The 22,924-nt window shown below is 43.4% G+C and overlaps 1 protein-coding gene across 4 annotated transcripts in view; it reads left to right on the top strand.

The window, feature by feature from the left end:
- Positions 1–654: 654 nt before the first annotated feature.
- Positions 655–22,924, top strand: part of Lars2 (leucyl-tRNA synthetase 2, mitochondrial) — a 183,163-nt gene continuing 160,893 nt past the window's right edge. For 2 of the 4 annotated variants that reach the window (XM_052725633.1, XM_052725669.1), the window contains exon 1: positions 15,044–16,613. The gene's annotated coding sequence lies outside the window, so the exon portion shown is untranslated. Of the gene's footprint in view, positions 1,352–7,252; positions 9,837–15,043; positions 16,614–22,924 lie in introns of those variants that run through there. The other 2 variants (XM_052725662.1, XM_052725639.1) reach the window with 2 other exon arrangements.

Here is a 22,924-nt window from a genome sequence, read left to right on the forward strand (position 1 = left end):
AGATGTCTGGACTGGGTCTCATAGAGAAGCATGATCACTGTCACAGAGGCAGAATTCAAATATGAGATTGAGTAGTACTTCAAGAGCTCTTTCTGGGCTGGAGGGATGGCTCAGTGGTTAAGAGCACTTTCTACTTTTCTGGAAGACCCAAGTTCAGTTCCCACCACTTATATCAGGTGGCTCACAATTGTCTGTAACTCCAGTTCCAGGGTATGTGACACTTCTGGCTTACACACACACACACACACACACACACACACACACACACACACACACACAATTAAACATAATGAAAATAAATCTCTAAAAAATCCTCTGTGTAATTAGGGTTTCTGTCTCTTTTCCATTACTTTTTGTTTATAGCTTGTGTTGGTTAGTTCTCATTGTTAACATGACTAGGTTTAGAATGTCCTAGATGACATATTTGTGGGTGTGTCTGTGAGGGACTTCACATAGAGGTTCAACTGAGGAGAGAAAACCCACCCTGAATAGCATCATTCCATGGACTGGTGTCCCAAGCTGAATAAAATGAAAAAAGAAAGTAAGAAAGAAAGAAAGAAAGAAAGAAGGAAAGAAAGAAAGAAAGAAAGAAAGAAAGAAAGAAAGAAAGAAAGAAAGAAAGAAAGAAAGAAAGCGAAAAGCCAGCTGAACACCAGCATTCATCTCTCTGCTTCCTGACTGTGGATGTAGTGTGACCAGCCACCTTACTTTTCTGTCACCTGGTGGAGATGGATGATATTCCTTCCCTCAAACCATGAACTAAAATTAATTCTCCTTTTTTTTCAGGTGTTTGGTCCAGCAGCAAGAAAAGTAATGAATTCAGAGCCTTTGGATTCATCTTTTCTAATTATTCATAAAATACAAACTATATGCTATCGTCACTCAACTGTGCTGTAGAGCACTGATTTAATCAGGATTTATTGTACACATGCAATGAAATGCCACATGTACAGTTTTCATATGTAACAAAATTTTTTTAAATTGTGGAGATGAAAATGTTAACTATGCACGTCATTCTAAACAATGTATATAATTACATAGATTATACTACACCCCATAAATATATAATTAAAATAATTATCAAACAGGATGTGATGGATCATATCTGTCCCTTGGCCAGGACCAAGCCTACCACAAAGGGTTGAGCAGAAAGCAAACTCTATTCCTGTGCTTTCTTGGGCTTGGAGCTCTGTTCTTCCTCACCTGTATTGATCAGTCTCACTACCTCCTCCCTTAGCCATCCAGAAAGAGGAGGTTCACATATACCAGCTCGTTCAAGTGCCTGCCTTGGGCCCCTGAGATGCCAGTTTGCCCTTAGCAAGGATGTGGAGATTTATTTCTGTGTTGTGAGGTTGGTATCATGATCTTTGTGTTTTCAATCTTCCTTTTCCACTAAATGTGCTGTGAATGTTCTTCCATATAATTAAATATTCCTAATCAACATGCTTTATTTTACAACTTAATGACATTTGATCTCTTGAATGAATCACTATAACTTATTTAGACATTCTCTATGGTTGTACATTTAGTCCTTTCTAGAATTTTGCTATATTTACAATGAATTCTCAACAACTTTCTATAGTACTAGAGTCTGAACAAGATCTTCTATGGGTAATTATATGAAGATCTGAGAATATTTTGATAAATGCTGTCAAACTGTTTTTCAGAATGCCCGTATCAGCTGCAATCCCAACAAATTTAAGAGTCTAATTCACTGTACCAATGTCATCATCAACATTTCAGAAAGAATTTTGTCAAGCCTGATGTGGTGGTTCATGTCTATAATCCCAGGATTTAGGAGGCTAGCCATGAGAACTGCTTTGAGTTGCAGGCCAGCCTGGGCTACAGAGACCTTATCTCAAATAATACATAAAGAAGGAAAGAATCGAAGAAAAGGAGGAAGGGAAAAGGGAAGGAAGGTGGAAAGAAAGACCTTGATTAATTTTAGCAAAAATGGAAGTGTGGTGTTGTTTTCCTTTGTATTTCTAAATTGGTGGATTAAATATACTCTGCTATATTCATTGTCATTTCTGCACATTCTGTGACTTGCCTATTCATGCTCTTCAGTCATTTTCTTTGTTTTTCCATTTGTACTGTTGACATTTTATTACTTCTTCCAAAAAGCTACTATAAAGCTGGAGGGATGGCTGAAAGTTTACATTGGCTGCTCTTCTAGAAGTCCTGGATTCAGTTGCCAGCATCTACATGATGGCTTACAACTATCCAGCTCCAGGGGTTCTGAAGCCCTCCTCTGGCCTCCACAGGCACAAAGCACACAGGTGGTGTGCAGACACACATTGGGCAAAACACCATCCACATAAAATAAAATAAATAAATCTTTTAAAAATCCATTATACTTTAAACTGTAGGTGATATATACGAGTTCTTCATCCCACTTTGTCATTTACCTTTAATTTTTGTTTCTGTATTTTGACATCTAAAAGTGAAAATTTGGGGTTAGGAATGCAGCTAAGTGGTGGAGGAATTTGCCTAACATGGGGGAAGCCACAGGATTAACACTACAGCACTAATTTTGATGTGGTCATGTATCGGTTTAGGAGTTGTTTTCCTTGGTTTTCTATCTAGAAGAGTCTTTGTCTTCACAAAGTGATTCTGAAGGTATCTGGAATTTTTAAAAACTTGAACATAGTTTAGAGGAAAGAAACAGAAAGTTAAAGGATTCAAGCATTAAGATACTTTTGAACTTTAGGATAGTGTGACCGCTCTCTTCCAAGTGGTGACTTGGGATCCAGGCTCCTTGCCCATAGTTCTGTCACTTCCAACATGTGGCATCCCCCGAGTCAAGCAGATAAAGGTGACCTCATGTGGGAGGAATTTATGGGCCAGGCCTTAAAACAAAGCCTGTCACATATACTCACATTCTATTGGCAATAAATCAACCAGGCCTTATGTAATTTCAAGGGATACTGAAAAACAAATGAAAAGAATATTGGGAAATAAAGCTCAGCTCTGTGTCCAGAAGAGGAAATGGGATCAGTTGGAATTCTCAGTGCTATCCTGACAGTCCTAATCTTCCCCTCTGGTGTCCATGGTTGTTAATAGCATTAGTGTGGAGAGAGCATAGGGTCCGGACACAGGTGTCATATGCAAGCTCCTTGCTGGCTCTACAATTCTGAATATGTCATGTTACCATTCTCAAGCTCAGTCTCCACTTCAATTGAATGAGGGGCTAAACTAGCCACTTCCACCACTGCCATTGAAGACATGCCCCCCAGAATCCCAACATACTAAATGGATAAAAAGATGGTTGTTCTGGCCAGAGGCAGGAGAGGGGCTGTCTCCTTCACTTCTCAGGTTGACACTTAAAGGACCTTTTTAGGCTGCAAGTCCCTACAAAGCATACTTGGAAAACCGATAGTCTACATCCCAATGGGTCTGCCCTAATTATCAACACTCAGGCCTCTGAATAATACAAGCAACCCTTGAACTGATCCCTTCTTCTGTCAAAACCCCACCTCCTAGAACTGGGTATCTATCCAAGAGCCTAGTGTATGCTAGGCAAGTATTCTACCACTGAGCTACACACTTACAATTCTACACATAGAATTGACCAAATCTATTGAGCACCTATCTGGGGTGTGGAAAAGTACAATGGTTAATTAGATCTGTGGTGTCAAAAGCTAGGTGTAAATCTCAGATCTGCTACTGTATAACCAAGGTCTTGGATTTTGAGCAAGTTTTTATTTCTAGTTCTATGAAAACTGGGAAAATAATCTCAAGACCTTGCCACACCCCCTTTGCTTGTATTCTTTCTCTTTAACACATAACACTTTACAATATCGCATATAAGCTATTTACCACCCTGATTTCTGTGTCTCCTCATTAAAATGACAGCTACTTCGGTCTGTTTTTGTGCCTAGCACCTGTTTCCCTGATCATCACAAATCATCACTAGGTAAATTTGTTAAATGATGTGGATACCCTTAAAGCAGCCTGAATGTGGTGAGGAACATTGTAAGCATTTAGAAAATGTTAATCGGTACAATTTTTATGAAGTGTTATAGATGATGATACTGTGCTGAAAAAGATCAGATATCAGGTTTGGTGGTATATGCCTGTAACCCCAGCATCAGGAGGGTGAGGACTGTGTGTGTGTGTAGCCAGCCTAGGCTACACAGAGTATGTCAAAGAGAGGAGGGGGGTGCACCGGGGGAGGGCTGGGAGTAAAGGCAGAGAAGGGAATGGAGGGAGGGTTAGCAAGGAAAAGAGAGGGAAGAGAGGAAGGGAATAGGAAGGAGGGAGAGAGGAAAAGGTCAGAAGCTGTTCCCACCTTTGTGAACTTTTTAGTTTGGAAGGGAGACAAATATAAGACGAAGAGCAAAAACTATAAATTGTGGTGAGTGTCCTAAAAGTTTATGGTGCTATCAAAGGATACGACAGGAAGATATCATCATTTTCAAGGCATGGGGAGTATTCAAAACTGGCTTCTCTGTAAGGAAAATGTTTAATCTGAGATCTGACAGGTGAACAGCAGTGAGTCAGGTATGGAGGGACAACATTCCAAGAATGGGGGCAGCGTGTATCGGGAAGGTACATGGAGCTTCTGAGATCTGAAGGAAAAGCAGCTAGGCAGGAGGCAGAACAGGAGCTCAGCTGGAGGGTACAGGACCTCCTCATTCCAGAAGGGCTGAGTCTACTCGGCAATGGGTCCTGTAGGCCAGGATGTGACTTAAGCAGAGGAGTGGCGTAATCAAGGTCCCAGGACTTGGAGAACAGCTAGGCCAGGAAAAGCAGTGGCAGCTTCCAGGCAGCATTTGGCACATGCTCCTCTTCCTGTCATTTGTTTTCCAGGGTCTCAGGTTGCTTAGGTGAGTTTTCCTCCTTGGTATTTACTAATCAAGGTATACTATTTGATCTGGAAACCGTAGGTCTTTCTAACAGCCAGTAAATGTTGTCTGTTTCCTTTGCAGTGGAACAAAAGCAGACACTCTCCACATCCCAAATCTGACTTTGAAAATGCTTTCTCTGGCAAGGTGCTTTCTAAGGTGCCTGCACTTTGGAGATGGTGGTTCTGCTTTGTAACTGTGGCTTTTAACCTCCAAAATGTCTACATTGCTAGTTGTTTGCCCTAATAGGGAAAAGTAAAAAATCACATTTGTTTTCTATTATTTTTTATTATTTGTATGTGTATGTTGTGGAGGCATTTGCATATGTGTGTGCATGTCTGCAGAGGACAGAGACATCTGATTCTCCTGGAGGTGGCATTACAGACAGCTGTGAGCAGCCTGATGTGACTTTGGTCCTTTGCAAAAGCAGCACATGCTCTTGACCCTGAGCTGCCTCTCCAGACCTGACATTTGTTTTTAGTTCAACATATGAAATTTCTTCCTTAGCCTGGAGGAGACCACCAACCCTCTCTTCTTCTTTATAAGAAAATATATCCTTTTTGCAATTTTGTTTGTTTGTTTCTGTTTTTTAATATAGGGTCTCATGCAGCCCAAGCTGGCCTTAAATTCATTGTATAGCTGAGGATGACTTTCAACTACTGATCTTCTTGTCTCCACTTCCCAAATCCTGGGCCAATAGGTGTGGCCACCATGCTTGGCCTACCTCTGTCATTCTCATTTGAAGAATTTGGAACTTTGGCTTGTTTGAGTTTTGGCAAGAACAGGTGTGAGGAACTGCCAGCTTACATTAGGATGCAGGTGGCAGAGATGACAGAATTGGGAATTGGGTGGATCAAGAGAGGTCCTGGAGGTAGAATTGATAGGACTTGGTAAAGACTGAATGTGATAATGAGTTGGCAGCGGAAGGATGACTCTGGGGGCCTCTGTATGGACAGCACGGAGTATTACCCATGTAAAGGAATGGAAGACAGAACGCCCTTGGAAATTGCTTCATCCCACGGCATCAGGAGGTCCCGGGGTGAAACGTAAACTTCAGGGTTGTGACTGAACAGCCCTGCAGAAGTGGGGGATGGGGTGAGGAGGATACGGGTTCTTCGTGACTCAGAGGTGAATTTTCCTCTGTAGACATGACTGATGATGGATTGGCACATAAATGGTAGAAAAGCTCCATTCCAGAGTCCCCATAGACAGCATCACCGCAGGAGCTCCATCACTTGTCTCCTCTAGATGCTGGGAGCGTGTGCATGCGGGGGGGGGGGGGGGGGGAGATAGTGGGAGGGGGGGGATATATTTCATATCACATGGAAACTGTGACATCAGGTTGCTTGGTAGAAGTGAGGATCAGGCTGAATAGCTAAGGAGAAATGTGCAGGGAATTGAATTCTCTTTGAAAGATTAAGATGCAAACAGATGATTGCCAGACCACATATAAAAAGAGGTCCTTGGGGCTGAGAAGACAGCTTGGCTGGTACAGAGTTTGCTGCACAAACCCGAGGCCTTGAGTTCACTTCTATTCCCAGTGCTAGGGAGGCAGACACAGGTAGATCCTTGGGGCTTGCTGGCTGGCAAGTCTAGCTGCATTGTGGAGCCCCAGAACTCAGTGAGAGACTTTGTCTTAAAAAACAAGGTTGATGGCCCCTGAGGAATGACACTAGAGATTGACCTCTAGCATAGATGAATAGAAATGGGTTAATTTAAATGTAACAGCTAGTTAGTAATAAGCCTGAGCCATGGTCAAGCATTTATAATTGTGATTATTTGGAAGTGGCTGTGGGACAGGGCAGACAAAAACTCCATTTACACCACTACCTCTTTTAACTTAATTTAACCTGTTTCTTTTTTTTTTTTTTCTCTCTGGGTGTTGGGTCTCCTGGAACTGGAATTACAGACAGTTGTGAGCTGCCACATGGGTGCTGGAAATTGAACCTGGGTCCTCTGGAAGGACAGTCAATGCTGTTAACCACTGAGCCATCACTCCAGCCCCAATTTAACCTGTTTCTATTCATCTACATTTTGCCTGGGGCTTTTTACTTTTCTTACATTCTGTATGTCCTCCTTTTCTGCTTCCTCTGTGTCTATCTGGCTGGCCCCTGGCATCTCTTTTTCTTTTTTCTTTCTTGAGCTTAAATTTCTCTTCCTACTTACTCTCCCTGCCCAGAAATCCTGCCTATACCTCCTCCTTCACTATTGGCCATTAAGCTTTTTATTAGCCCAATCAGATACCTTAGGCAGGCAAGGTAAAACAGCATCACATCCTACATAGTTAAACAATTACAACACATCTTTACATAGTTAAACAAATGCAAGACATCTTTGCATAGTTAAACAATTATTCCACAACACCATCTACCTGATGTTTCCACCATTAAGTTTGAAAAATGTCCTGGTTTATGACTGTATTTTTTTTCCTGTATATATGAAAAGTTCATGAAAGATTTTCCATATTGAAACACATTATTCTTGTCAACCCAAGTCTGTGTTCTCAAATCACAGTCACACATATTTGGTTCAAGAATAAACTGTCTTAATTCCCTTTGAGATGAGAACTGTGTTTTGTATGTTACCCCACTTCATGGATAGCCCAGGGGCATCCCCTAAGAAAAAAGAAACCTGAGATTTGGAGAGTGTGAATCCGTGGAAAGGAGATGGCCTGTTTCTATGGTGCTGAGTTACTCTGTGGGAAGCCTGGCCTCAAGCCCAGAGGGGAGAGTAAGAACCTTGGTGTGCAGCTTAGCTTGCCCACTCCTGTGGTATAAATACCCCCACCATGGCCCAACTCAAGCTGTCCCATGATACTACTGAATAGAGTTGGGAAGAGACACACACTCTGGGTCTGATGGGCTAGAAAATCCAGCTGCAGCATATGGTGTATTCACTAGGGAGAAAAGAGCCAGATTCATCCATGGGGATGAAATGAGCTGCTGGATGACCATGACACTCACCCACTCCTCCCTTAGAATCACTGGCGTTTCTTTCTGAAGATTTTGAGCCACCTGCAGCTAAGAAAAACTAGTGGAGTGAAAGGGGAGGAGTGGAGAAGTCTTATATTCCATCTCAGGGAGAAAGCATCCAGGATTGTGGCAAGCGTGGTGTCTGAGAAATAACAGACTCAACATGGTGGCAATGACTGCGGGTCTTAGAACAGCCTGAGGGAATGTGGGTTTCTTGGTCATCAGGGCCCTGAGAGGAGAGGTGACTGGGTAGGCAGTGTGAAGTGATTGGGACTCTGTTCCCACTATGTTCTCTCTGAATTTGTCTGTCTAGAACCCCACTGCCTTATCTATGTTTTCTGGGCGGTACTGTTCAGGTTTTTTTTAAGGCATTGTTTTATGTATTCCAGGCTGGACTCAAATTGGCCATGAACCAAGGATGACCTTGAATTTCTGATCTCCTCCTCTGCCTCCCAAGCGCTGGGATTGCAGGTATGTGCTTACCGTGCTACTGTTTTGTATTCCTGTTTGCTCTGACACTTGTGGTCTTACTGCCTAGGAGTGACTGTCCATCCCAAATCTATCCTCAGTGACAGCAAGGAACTTCCCTAGCACTCCTTTTCTGTGCAAACTAACCTGTACAGAGATAGTTTATCTCTGACCCCTACGAAAATCCACACAGAACTGTCCACCATGTAAAAAGAGGCACCCTCTTCCCATTGTGTGCCCACTAGCCCCCAAAGCCCATCAACATTACTGAAACTGATGACTTTATGCAGTCCACCATCCAGCTTACCTTCCTACAGAGGCCCCTCTCACGGCTCTGGCCACAGATTTTCGTATTTGCTTTTGACTTAAGGACTTTCTAACTAAGAAGTTAGCTGGCCTGATGAGGACTCATGCAGGTGTCATCTGAGAGGAATGTGGTTTCCTGGGTATCACAGCCCAGGAGTCTGCCACAGTTTCTGGATAGGCCTGGACCATGGTTTGGGTTAGTAAAGAACTGAGGTTAGCAGCTTATCTTCCTCTGAAGGCCCATAGTTCTGGTATATGTGCATGCTAGTGTGTTTGTATAGGGTGCCTGATTATAATCATTCTAAAGCTCAGGACAGCTGATCCTTAGGGACTTGGGAACAGAAAGCAGGCAGACATGTAAGACAAGTGGGATTAACAGAGGCAGAAAGTCAGGTGGTGGTGGTGCATGCCTTTAATACCAGCAATCAGGAGGCAGAAGCAGGCAGCTCTCTGTGAGTTCAAGGCCAGCCTGGTCTACAGAGTGAGTTACAGGACAGCCAGGATTGTTACACAGAGAAACCCTGTCTCAAAAAACAAACAAAACAAAACAAAATTTCCTCACAGAGGCAGAATTGTTTGAGCTAGGGGTTTCATTGACTTCACCATTGGCCCTAAGCATACCCCCGCCACTCTCCATTTTCTTGTAAGGCCTCTTTACATGAGAGCATTTTGTTAAATGCACTCCCACACATGCACTGCTCCCTGTGCATTGTGTTCCTGCCGCTTAGCTTGTCACAGGTCTCCTCCCTGGTGTTGAAACTGAGGCAAAATAAAATGAGGTGTGAACATACTAGGGGAGGGGATGTTGAAGCCCACAGGCCTCCGGACCACACCAGGCAGCTCACCTTGCTAGTCTGAAAGGTAAGAGGTGGAAGGCCCCTCCCTATACTGTCCGTCTCACCCAGGAAAGAGGCTGGTCTTGAGGGGATCCCTTTCCCTTGTCCTTCTCTCTCCCTACACTGATCTGAAGGTGGAAATGCACTGTTGTCCGTGGCACCATCTGCTTTGGGAAGGAGCCAGAAAGTTGCTAAATGGTTGCTGCTGCTGCTGCTGCTGCTGCTGCTGCTGCAAGACAGCCTGTCTGCCCTAGAAGCCCATTCTGATTGTCTACTGTATGGGAAGTAGCTGGCATGATGAAACCCTAATTGGAAGAGAATCCTGTGACCTCCAAAACAATGAGCTTATTTCTCAGGTGCTTGGAACAGCTGGCAAGGAAAGTGCTTGTGGCTGCTCTGGGAAGCAGGTGATTTTTTTTCCTCCCACAGAAGTTGCTTCAGTGTCTGTAGGAGGTATTGACTGTGGGTGCTGTTCAGGTCCAGAAAATTGGTCTCAGGAGGGGCAAGAGAAGTGACATTAGCAACTTGGCTGTTTCAACAGTGTCTCTAATGAGGCAGAGCAGGGAAATCATCCTTCCAATTCTCAGGAAAGTGGTCTTGACTGCAAACAGGACACATTTAGTGGAGCCTAAATTATGCCACTGGAACTATGTTAAGAGTCCCCTGAGGATATTTTTTGGGTGAGAAAACTGTTATGAATCTTGTTTGTGGCGATGGTCACTCAATCATGTACACCTGTCAAAGTTCATGAAGCTCTAATGTCAAAGGCTCAGCCTTACTGTACATAAAGAACTCTGGCTTTGGTTCTGATTTTTGACAGTGTTTTGCTAAGCATCCAGGCTACCCTGAAATTCAATATCTAGCCTGGGATGGCTTTAAACTCATGATCCTCCTACCTCAGTCTCCTGAATTTTGAGATTGCAAGTATGATCCACTATGTCTAACAAGGATTCCTAATTTTAAACATGCACACAAAACACACATTCAGTGTCCTTGGAGCCTCTGTTCTTACACAGACCTTTGCAGTCTCTGCATAGTCTCATGTGACCTGTGCCCTGCTTAGAATTCCTGAGGTGTCTGCGTCCTTTTTGTTGTTGTTTTTTTTTTTTTTTGGTTTTTCGAGACAGGGTTTCTCTGTGTAGCTTTGCGCCTTTCCTGGAACTCACTCTGTAGACCAGGCTGGCCTCGAACTCACAGAGATCCGCCTGGCTCTGCCTCCCGAGTGCTGGGATTACAGGCGTGCGCCACCAACGCCCGGCTGTTGTTTTGTTTTTTGAGGAGGAACAGTTCATTTTGGCTCATAATTTGAGAGAACACTGTCTATCAGACAAGGAAAGCATGGCACAGGATGGACTTAATGGCAGCAGGAGCTTGCTCACCTCTGGGTAGGTAAAATACAGGCAGAACAGGATGTGGGGTAAGGCTATAACTCCTCACTCCCCACCACCACTGACCGTTTCCTTCAGCTAAGTCCCTCCTCCTAATGGTCCTACAACCTCCCCAACCTCTCCACAAATGGGGAACCTAGAGCCTGTAGGAACACTGCACATCCAAACACAACATTGCACTCCTGGCCCCATAAACTTACGACCATATGATAATACTTTCAGTCCAACTTCCAAAGTTCTTGTACACTTACAATTCCAACATTGTTCAAAGGTCCAAAGTCTCTTCTGAGACTCAAGACAAATTCTTAGCTGTGAGCCTTTGTAAAATAAAACAACTCATACAAGTTGTATACATCTAATATACATTGGTGCAGATCAAACAATCCCATTCCAAAAGGGAAGAATGGTGGTTTAGCGAGGAAAGATCAGGCCAGACAACACTGAAGCCAACAGGGTGAACACTAAACCGAGAGGATCTATGTCCAGCATATGGGTCTTGTGGTTATTGAATGAAAAGAGAAATAAAAAGGAGGACATGATTGTTCCTAGGTATGGTGGAGGAGAAGGTTTAATTGTAGATATGAAAAAGAGCATAGCCAGAGGCAGAGATATCTGGGAGAGTCTAGAGCGAACATGGCTAGACTGAGCTGGGCTATGTGAGGAGAGGAGAGAGGGGAGAGTCAGGAGACTAGGAGACCAAGAGGCCAGGAGAGTAAAGGGCAAAAAAGGTAAAAGGGCCAGTATAGCCAAAACAGTTGGATTATATAAGGAAGACCTGCAGGGAGAAGGGCAACCCAGACCCTGGGCTGGATAGTTCAGGGTAGGGGGCAGAGTATGGCTGGCATACCCTATAGCAGGTAGGGACTGAGGGATGCTGGGAGAACCTGGCAGTCAGGTTGGCTTTAATATGTTAAATAGGAACCTCAGTCATTTGTCCTGGGTTTGAGACCTAAGAGTTAAGACATAATCTCTACTCCAGTGGGCTTTGGCACCCTTGCCCCTCATATTCAGTTGCGTATAGCATGTGTGACCATTTTCATGAACTGACTTCACTCCATGCCTTTTGACTATGCCACACTTCTGATATTTCCACTATCAGGGAGTCTCCATTGCAACTTAGGCTTTACATTTCTAGATTTTCACACAACTTACTCAGGGGCTCCATGCAGGGAATCTGAGCCTGCTTTGCATGGCCTCAGGGGCTTTCAGGAACCTTGGTGCAAACCTCTATGACCCCAGAATTCTTGTGCTTTGCATGTATGAAAAACTAGCACCACGAAGATGACACCAAGGAAAGTTTGAGTTGTAGTGTGGTCCCCTTGGACAACAGTGCAGTGTCAACTGTGTCCCTTCAAAGATGAACCTAGTAAAACACTTCCCTTAGTGGCCCTGCTCAGGAAGGATGCCCAAGAGGCTCTCTTTACTCAAGTACTCTTTTTTCAATTAAAAAAAATCCAAATGAGTCTGCATCATTACACCCCAAGTTCTCTATGTGTAGTGTTTGCTTTAAGGTACCCTTTCTATCACCCTCTTTTATAGCCCCCATCCTACCTGCAACTTTAACTCTGTTGGCAATTCTTTCCTCATCAAACTGACATTTTTCATATTATTCTGCTACTTCTCATTGTAAATCTGATGGAGGGCAGTGACCAGTAACCATGCCACAACCTGAATGCTGCCCTATGTCAGAATTTCCTTCACCAAACAACTTAATCCATTACTTTTGAATGAGCCTCACTCACAGTTTCAGAACAGAGACAGATGCTGTCAGATCCTTTGTAAGCATGTAACATGTAACACAAATGTAGCATGTAACATGTAACACAAATGATCTCTAGCTGAATTCCTGATACTGCCCTTTCTGAAACCTCACAAGCCCAGCCTCCATTGTGCACATTCCTGTCAGCATCCTGGTCTTCCAAGCGCCCAAGGGAACAGTTCATTAAGCTTTGCCTATATCATTCTAAGAATTCTCTAGTCCACAGCTCTGAACTCTTCCATATTTCTCCCCATGTCAGTTCTGAAGGCCTATAAGCCTTATGGTTAGGGATAGCACGAGAGTTACAAGCCTCACAAAGCCCTTCCCCAGGGTTATGAAAACAGAAAACAATTGTTGGGAAGAAGATCCTCTTCCACAGAGCTTCCAGAAAACTGTGCTTTTCAGTGAGGCAGCTGCCTGCCAGTCACCCATCCTTCTCTAAGTAACCTCTACCCTCAAATCACTGGTTTACAAAACTAGACTTGGGTGCCATAATTTCTTTGGCTTGTCATTGGTGCCTATCTGGGGAGGATATATTTGTTCATGTCTTCTCGGGAAGTCACACAGCAGAAATGAACACTGGGGATCAGCTTCTTTTTCTTTTTATCTTATTGATATCATCCAAGCTTCTAGCTTATGGGCTCTATGTACTTTTTTTAAAGCAGGGAGGAGAAATAAATACCAACATAAGACTGTGAACACAGACATCTCTGAATTCCTGGAGAGCACTGACAGTTCTGATGCATGAACTAAACCTGGCTAGTGCAGTCAGAATTGCAGGAATTTTGTCATCCCCACCCCCTTCCTACCCATTCCTCATCACTGAAGCCATGAAGAGTCTTTCCCATCTTTCATTTCTGCATCTTTGGGAACAGTGTTGGAAGAGCACATCCAAGGTTCTGCACTTTCTCCCCTGCTACATCCCCTAACTCCCGCCTCCTTCCCAACTCCATAGGCACTGGAGCAGTCTGCACACCCCCTCTCTCCATGGAAAGACCAATCTGTAAATTTGTCTCAGGGTTTCAACTGCCTTGTGCCACTGATGCCCCTACTCCACCTCCTAATATGTTTACATGTGAAATCACCGGAGTAAGGACAGGAAACTTGGACCTGAACTCTGGATACAGTCCTTTTATGGGTGAGGCCCAGTAATGTTGGCTAGAGCAGGATGAACCCTTTAGCCTCTATGAGTCTTGTGTTGTTTGCAGGAGTGCGGGGGAGGGGAGAAAATGTGAAAGGATTCATTCTGGAAAACTTGAGAATTCACAATCTAGTTCATATTTTTTTATCAACAGCTCACCAGAGGTGGGACTTTGTGTCCTTCGTATTTTTATTTCCTTACAGGAGTCATTATGGTACTCACACAAGAATTTTCAGTCACTGCTTGCCAGATTAGTTATTTCCAAACCTGTTTCTGACAAGGAAAAGAGCCAAGTCATTTCAGGCCAGGACACCTCTTGGGTCCTAGTATGAAATGGATTGGTTAACTTGGAGCTCGGTGTAGGCCTGGAGACAGTAGCTCACTCTGGCAGGAGGTTTCTGAATTGACCCAGATTTCTAAGTGCTCCTGTCCTGTGGCTGTGACTGTGCCCACCTGCCAGGTTGAAGAACCTTGAACCTTTCTCTTCCCACATGATCTTTCCCAGCACCAGTTCTGCTATTTCCTGGGTAGCTGGTGACGCACAAGGCTGTTCCCTCTGGAGGAGAGAACTGAGAGATGCAGCAGGTTGCCTCAAAGCCTTCCAGAACAGATTTGGTTAGAGGACTTTTTTTTTTTTTTTTCTTAAAGAGCCTCTTCTTGAATGTAGGCCAAGTAGACAGCCTACAACAAAAAGCTACAATATAGACACTGTCCCTCTGACTTCATTATATTGCTCCCCCCTTGGCAGCCTTCTGTCCATTCCATCTGGCACCACGATTCCCACCAGAGGCAATAGGTCCAGGCTGTTTATGGCTCGTGACAAGGCTGCCTGCTCAGCTGCCATCACAAAATTCCACAAGTGGGGACTTAAATAAGAAATTAATTCTTCAGTTCTGAAGCTTACAAATTCAGTCAAGGTGTCCCATGTTCTTTACGAAATCTCTGGAGAATATCTTCCTCACTCCGCCCTACCTTCGGGTGGTATCTGGCAACCCCAGGTACTTGTATTAATTCCATCACTCTCGTTTCTGCCTTCATCAGCTCAAGTCATCTCCCTTGTATTTGTGCCTCTGTGTGCACATATGGCTGTTGTAGAATATTATTTTAAGATGTGTTACATTTGTTTATACTGTGATATATTTGTTTAATGATGCAAAGATGTGTTGCATTCTTTTATATTGCATTTGTTTAACTCTGTGAGGCTGTGTTACTTTGTCTGTCTAAAACACCTGATGGTCTCTTAAAGAGCTGAATGGCCAATAGCAAGGCCAATAGCGGGGCCAATAGCAGGGCTGGCAGGCAGAGAGAATAAATAGAAGGAGAACTCTGAGAGGAGGAAGGTGCATGAGAACAAGGAGAGGAAGACACTAGGGGCCAGCCACACAGCCACACAGCCACACAGCCAGCCATGGAGTAAGAGTGAAAGTAAGATATACAGAAGTAAAAAAAGGAAAAGTCCAGAGGCAAAAGGTCGATGGAATAATTTAAGTTAAGAAAAGCTGGCTAGAAATAAGCCAAGCTATGGCAGGGCATTTATAAGTAATAATAAGCCTCCGTGTGGGATTCATTTGGGAGCTGGGTGTTGGGTTCTCAAAAGAGCTAAAGAACAAAAGAGTAAAAAGAGTAAAACAACAAACATCACATGGCCTTATACAGGCACCAGATTTAAGTATAGAGCCCATGCTAATGCAGGATTACTTCATCTTAATAATTACATAAAACATATACAAAAACCCTATTTCCAAATAAGACCCAAGTAGACCTGAATTTGAGGGAGACCACCACACTGTTCAATCTAACACAGTGTGTTGGTTAATTTTGTGCCAACCTGATGCAAATTAGAGTCATTTGAGAAGAGATCTCAGTTGAGAAAATGTTCCCATCAGACCAATATGCTGTTGGAATATGAAGCAAGGGCTGGAGATCAAGTTCAGCCGACTTAGCTTCCCATAGATGGGTTGTGGGCAGTCACTGCCCTCTGAGAGGGAAGGTATCTACAGCCCCTGTCTTAGTTAGGGTTACTATTACTGTGAAGAGACACCATGACCATGGCAACTCTTACAAGGAGAACATTAAATGAGGGGGCTCCCTTACAGTTTCAGAAATTCAGTCCATTTATCGTCATGGCAGGGAGCATGATGGCATGCAGGCAGATGTGCTCAAGGAGCTGAGAGTCCTACATCTTGACTCAGAGGCAACAGGAAGTTGACTGACTCACTGGGTAGTATCCTAAGCATAGGAAACCTCAAAGCCTGCCCCCACAGTAACACTTTTCCTCCAGCAATGCTATACTCACTCCAACAAAGCCACATCTCCTAATAATGCCACTCCCTATGAGCTTATGGGGACCAAATACATTCAAACTACCACAGTCCCACATCTTAATAGACTCAAGTACTGGTACTGGCTACATTCAAATTATTCCTCTACTTTGCAAGAAATTGCTGCTAAGGAAGATGGATTAACAGATAACTTTACTGCTGTTTCATGAACATGGATTTACTTTTTAATTATTTATTTATTCATTTATTTACTTTTTTATGCACCCATATGTGTACATGTATATGTGGAGGCCAGATTGCCACACGATTTTTTGAAACAAGGTCTATCATTGAACCTGAAGTTCACCCATTCAGTTAGGCTGGCTGGCCAGTGAGCTCCAGGGAGCTTGATGTCTGTCTCTCCAATTCTGCCAGCTCTGTAGGTATCCATTTTTTTAAAGATGTATTTATTTATTTCACTGCCATGTTGTATATGTTTTCCTACATGAGTTTATGTGCATGCAGGAGCCAGTGGAGGAAAGAAGAGGGCACCAGATCCTTTGGAGCTGGAGTTACAGGAAGCTGTGACCTACTCTTGGGTTCTGGGAACCAAATTTGGGTCCTTTGCAAGACAAGTAAGTGCTCTCAACCACCGAGACATTCTTCTCTCTCTCTTTGCAGGCACTTAGTAGTTGACACCTTTGTGGATATCAGTTTCCTAAATTTTATATGTTTATTTTGTATCTTTGCAAAAATGTAATTATGAAGTAAAATATGTGCTCTCTCTCTATATACTCAACATTTTTATTTTATAAGGTCTACAAAGTAAGAATGACAGTTTATACTTTGCCAACCTTACAGGTATGTGGGTTCCCACAATGGTGGACACTTTAACATTCCCCTCAGCAAGAGGCAGGCTCAGATACAAAGGAAAATCTGCCCTCTTGGGAGATGTGGTGTCTCTTCAATATGATGTATCTATAAAATAACACTGTGAAGTGCAGTCTGCTGTTTAAGTCTTAGGGACAGGATTGTCAGTTGGATATTTTTGCACCTCCACTCTTAAACAGAAGCTTTAGAATCAAATAACAGAAGTTAGTGAGATAAAATTGGCCACTTATTGAGACATTCTGGGCCCTCCACCAAGATTTTCTTTGTTAATTAGAAACTGACAAACCTCCAACCTCTCCTAGGCTTGGCATTGATCTGGATGGCCTTGTGTAGAGAGAAGAAGGATGCAGTGCTGAACGGCCTCTTGCCTTCCCTCTTTCATTGCCTTAGGTTGTCCCCATCACCTGGGAGTTGCCTATGTAATTTTTCAAGAAATTGATAATTGATAATTGCGAGTACTTACAGAAGGCTTGGTAAATAAATCTAAACTGATTTTAGATATTTCTGATAGATATATTCTATAAAACAGAGAAGAAAACTGTTTGGAAGCTATGCAGATTCCTTTATGTATAGGAATATGACACAAAGCCTTCTCTGGGTGTGTCTAATGTGGCTCACGGTACTAAGGGTGGGAGACCTTGACAGATCCAGTCTGCACACTGAGCAGCATATCTTAGAGAACTGAGGAAATATCAAGACAGTTCATATTCAGAGTACTCTAACTGTCCCCCTCAATGACTGTTAGACCTGGTTCTGTGTCAGATTCAGCTCATGGTGTGAGCACTGTATTGGCTGTTGGGCCTCCAGTCTGTGTTATTCTAGAATGTCCCTTCAGCCTGCTTGAGAGAAGAGGACTAGTTTCTTTGTACAATGCTTTGGATTTCCCAAGAGTCTTTCTTCATGGTATCACTTAACTTGTTTTTCTCTTTCATGTATGGCAGACTCAAGTCTTGGCATTTCTCTTTAATCTCTATTTTCTTGTTGACATCTGGAATCTATAGTCCTAGGTCATATGTTAGGAAGTAATATCTCAGATGTAACTACTGAGTGGATGTGGGGCATGACACAGAGTCCCATGCGCGGTAGGGGTGTCCTTTCTCACGATGTCCTTTCTTGAATTGCCCCTGGTGATCCCTTACCTCAGCCATGGCTCCTCTCATGACCACAGAAACACTGAAATCAGTGAGGATGAAGCTCAGAATCCTCCCCAGACCTGGCGTCCACATCTTATACCATTCATTCCTCTGTCTTACTATTCCTAAGGGGCCCAGACTGGCTGAGTCTAGTCTCTTGGTCTTCCTTTGATGGAGTGATGCTGTGCTGCTCACAGTCTCTTCTAACCTGTAGATACCCACCTGCTCTGCCGAGAGCCATGGTTAGTGTCAGATGCCTGGCTGGGAGGTTGGTACCTCTGAAGTCGGCTGATGAAGAGCTAGGGTAGCTATGGAAAGAGGGGCTGTCCCTAACAGAAGGCCAACCCAGGAACTAAAGCATGGAACATTGTGGACAGGCTCATAATTTGGTGCTAATTCTTTTAAAATTTTGAAATGGGAAATAGAAAGTAATTTCATTTAAAAGATTAAGAAAGCTAACCCTGAACACTTTCCCCTTATGTTCCTAGGGTGGCTTCCTGAGTTTTTTCTGAATTTTTTCCTGTGACAGTCACTGCCAACCTGCCTGTCTCCTCCAATCAGTCCCTAGCACCTGGTGCATCATCTGGCATATAGACGTTTCTGGAAAGGATTACTGACTCTCCTGTAAAGGACTGCAATAGTCACACGGCTTTGAGGGTAGAACAAGAAGAGCCAACACTGCTGATCTCAGGCCCTTTGAGACCCTAATGACCATGCCCCTGACAGCTTAGGCCCATCTCAAAAGACCAAACGAACAAACAAGAATAAGTGGCCTGAAAAGGTGACTGTTGGCTTGGGGGTAATCCCAGGGACTTCTGCTTTTCCCCAACTCTCCTGGGATGCTCTCTCTACATCCTAAGTTATGTTGTTCATCTCTTGTCTTAGGTTAACATTTAAATTTAACGTTTCTGCCCTGAGAGAGAGAGAGAGAAACTGGATGGGAGATCTGATGTTGTCTGGAACTGGAACATCTAGGAAGAGGAGGAAATTAGATTGGAAACAGAGGCTATGGGCGAAAAGTGCTTCCAGGAATTCTCCTGGTTACCTTGAACAATTTACAGCAGCCAGATCTGGTTATTTCCCACCCACCTGCATATTTTCAATACTTAAAATTAGGCACATACATATAAAAAAACAAAATAAAAATAGAAAAAGTGTTTTCCTTGGAAGCATGTGGACTTTAGTTCAATCTGCAGAACCCATGTAAAATTTTGAGCATGGTGAACACTTAACTATAGCACGTGGATCCCAGGGGCTTTCTGGTCAGCCACCTAGCCTACCTGGTGAGCTCCAGAAAAATTAGAAACTCTGCAACTTATTTTTTTTCCTGTTGCTAGAATAAAATACCTTGAAAAAAAAAACAATGTAAAGGAGAAAGTATTTAGTTTAGCTTATAGTTCAAAGATAGAGTCTATCATGGTGAGGAAATCAAGGCAGCAGAAGGTTGAAGCAGCTGGTCACATGGTAATCACAACCAGAAAATGATGAGTACTTGTGCTTATCTCACTCTCTCCTTTATATGGTCCACAACATCAGCCCAGGGAACGGTTCCACACACAGTGGGCTGGTCTTCCCAACTCAATCAACCTAATCAAGGCAAATCCTACAGGGGTCTATTTCCTAGGTCATTTTAGATTTCACCAAGTTCACAATTAAGATTAACCATTGAAGAAGAGAAGACTAATTATTAGATATTGTTTTTTTTTTCTTTTTTTGGTTTTTTCAAGACAGGGTTTCTCTGTGTAGCTTTGCGCCTTTCCTGGATCTCGCTCTGTAGACCAGGCTGGCCTCGAACTCACAGAGATCCGCCTGCCTCTGCCTCCCGAGTGCTGGGATTAAAGGCGTGCGCCACCACCGCCCGGCTAGATATTGGTTTTATTTGATGTTTTACTTAAAACACTGCTTGTACTGCCCATTTACCAAGTATGACTTCACTTGCTACCTGAAGCAGAATGACCTGGAGAAATAGCTGAAATAATGGGCTGTTGCCCTTAACAATCTACTGATTGCCAGTGTGCTTCTGAAAAAACTCTCACTTGCTTGCCTGCCTCACCTTGTGGTTTTAGAGTATAAAATGAGACTACAAACTAGATCCAAGATCAAAGCCTTTTAGGAGCTGTCCTAGCTTCGGTCCACCCACTGGTGACATCTCTCTTCCACTCTCATTGGTGTCAGAGTACCTATCCAGAAAGATTCCCACAACACTATCACTGAGTTAGCTCACTAGTTAAGAGCACACACTGCTCTGTTCCCAGCATCCATACCAGGAGGTTCACAATTACCTGTAACTCCAGATCCAGGGTAACCTAATACATCTGGCTTCTTCAAGCACTGGCACCTGTAATTGAAAATAAAATGAATCTTTAAAAAATAGATTCACCATCATACCCTGCCTCAAAAGTAAGAAATGACACCTAAGGTTGTCTTCTAGCCTACACATGCCTACACACACACACACACACACACACACACACACACACACACACACACACACACGTACCCTGCAACTCACACATCACCTAGTTGTAGCCTTGGGGACTAGGACCCCATACACGCTGCCCATCACAATCCAGACCCAGGGCTTTATCCATGCTAGGCAAGCACTCTATCAACTGAGCTGCATCTCTAGACTGAGTTCGGTGTTTTATTATCAGATTATAGGATGCTTAGCTTTTACCAGCTGGATTTGCCGTATGGCACAGTCAGAGGAATAAAGGTCTGACTTCTTTCCCAGCTGCTTTATAGTCCTTAGAGAGTCAAACTTAACAAGAATAAAATTCATCTCCTGCCCCTACCAGCTGTATGTGATCTCTGGAGATGTTAGAGCATACAGGAAGAGGACAGACAGGGAAATTCTATAATGTGGCTTTCATTATATTATCCATAATGGGGTGAATTTTGTGCTGCTACAACTGTTTTGGGGTCTTCATGCTTCTATAAGTCCAATAAACTCATTGGCTCAAATAATAATAATAATAATAATAAATTAATAATGATGATGATAAACAAAAAGATTCTAAATGTGTCCCCATCCAAGTTCTGATGACCATCACCAATCTCACAAATTGCTAATTCCTTACTTTCTTGTTAAAATTATTTATTTACTTAGGTGGGTGGGTGGGTAGGTATGCATTTTTCATGATGTGAATATGGAGACCAGAGGACAACTCAAGGGAATTGATTTTCTCCTGCTACCGCGTGGGTCCTAAAGTTGGACACAGGGCACCAGGCGTGGAGCCATCTTGCCAGCCCCTCTTCCCTTCTTACCACTCTACTGTGTCTTGCTCTAAATGGCATGTTGAATGGCTTGCCCTGGCCATCAGTCACGACCAGGATTCATAGCCTGAACACATACTTACGCTTCTTCTGGCATCACACTGTCACCTGGGTTCCAGTGCCAGCTCTCCTGATAGTGACCCTCTAACCTTAAGTCCTTGGTCTTCCTGTCACAGCTGGCACCGGCCTGAAACCAGGGCATGCTGTGAGAACCTGAGTCCCTGGTCTGTACAAAGTGTTGCATATTTAACAAAGACAGGTTCCTGTCAACAGGAATCTGAGTGTAGGAAGGACACTTGTGCTTGATTTCATGGTGGTAAGCTTGGAGTAGGCTGGGACTTCATGATAAGATCTCCAGGATATTCTCTGGAGGCCACAGTGAGAATAGAGCCCTGCTATAGGGGTGACCTAGAAGGTCTGTGTTGTGGAATACTGCACTCTGGGCATGATGTGGCCATTGTCTTCTTGCAGCTGCAATTGCCTACAGTAATCCTGCATAAGATTTGGTTCATTAACTTTCTGCCACAATGAGAGGGACTCAGAAAGACCTACCCCTCTCTAAGCATTCATAGAGAGTTAATGATTGCTAGGAGGGGGTCTTGTGAGGTTCCAACTCTTCCTACAGATATATACACAATTAACAGTTGTTAAGGAAGAATGAGAGGCATCTTCTTTAGTGGTGTAGTTTTGTAAATTGTCCATGATCCTGTAAGTAACCTTAGTTAATCATATTGGTTTACAAGCTAGACTTTGCTGGAATCATTTCTTTTGTCTGTTGTTGATGCTCTGCCTTGGGGTAAATAGGTATTTATTCCTCTCTCCAGAGAAAGTTCACAAAACAGGGTACTTACTCTGAATAGCTGTTGATTGATATTCTTAGGATCAGCTTGGCTGGGCTGGGATAGCACTGACGTTTGGATCCAGGCAGAAGTACCACAGTTCTGAAACATGCATCTGTTACCACGGTACCTGTGCTGGTTAGTGTCAGGCCAAAGGACTTTCTGAAAGAAAGTCCAATCCCCAAACTCCAAAAAGCAGTCCATATATTCAGAAATGAGCTCAACCTTGACTATAGGAAGATTTCTGGTGGTTAGATAAAAGCCACCATTCCTCAGGAACTTACGAACCTGATTCCCATCTGCCCAAAGGAGTAATTTCCCTTACCTCTGGAAGAAGGGACATATGGTTTCATTTACCTAATATACCTGTGGTTGCATATCAAAGCACATGCTGGCCTCCAGGCTCCCCCAGTATCACAAGTGCCTCTTACACATTTCAAAGTTCACTCTAGCATCCTAGCCCTTCTCATCTCCCCAGGCCTCCCTCCTCCTAAATACCCATTTGTTCTCTTTGTAAACAGCAAGGTTTCCCCTCTGCTCCTGCTATTCTCACTTTGCTCTCTCTGTTCTCTATCTCTGTTTATTCTTCCCTCTCTTGAAGATAGCCCTGGCCATGTTCAGTCTACTTCTTTCTCTCTCTGCTCTGGATTCTTCCAAATGCCTCTGGCTGTTTTTTCTCTTTCATATCTACAATAAAAACCCTCCCCTTAGCCATGCCATGTAGTGGTCATGTCAGAAGTTTCTTTTCTCCACCCCTTGCATAAATCTGGTGCTGAACCCTTCAAGTACACTTAGTTTTTTTTTTTT

This window comes from Peromyscus californicus, unplaced genomic scaffold (genome assembly GCF_007827085.1).
Source record: "Peromyscus californicus insignis strain IS unplaced genomic scaffold, ASM782708v3 Scaffold_11__1_contigs__length_118956290, whole genome shotgun sequence".
NCBI classification, from domain to species: Eukaryota; Metazoa; Chordata; class Mammalia; order Rodentia; family Cricetidae; genus Peromyscus; species Peromyscus californicus.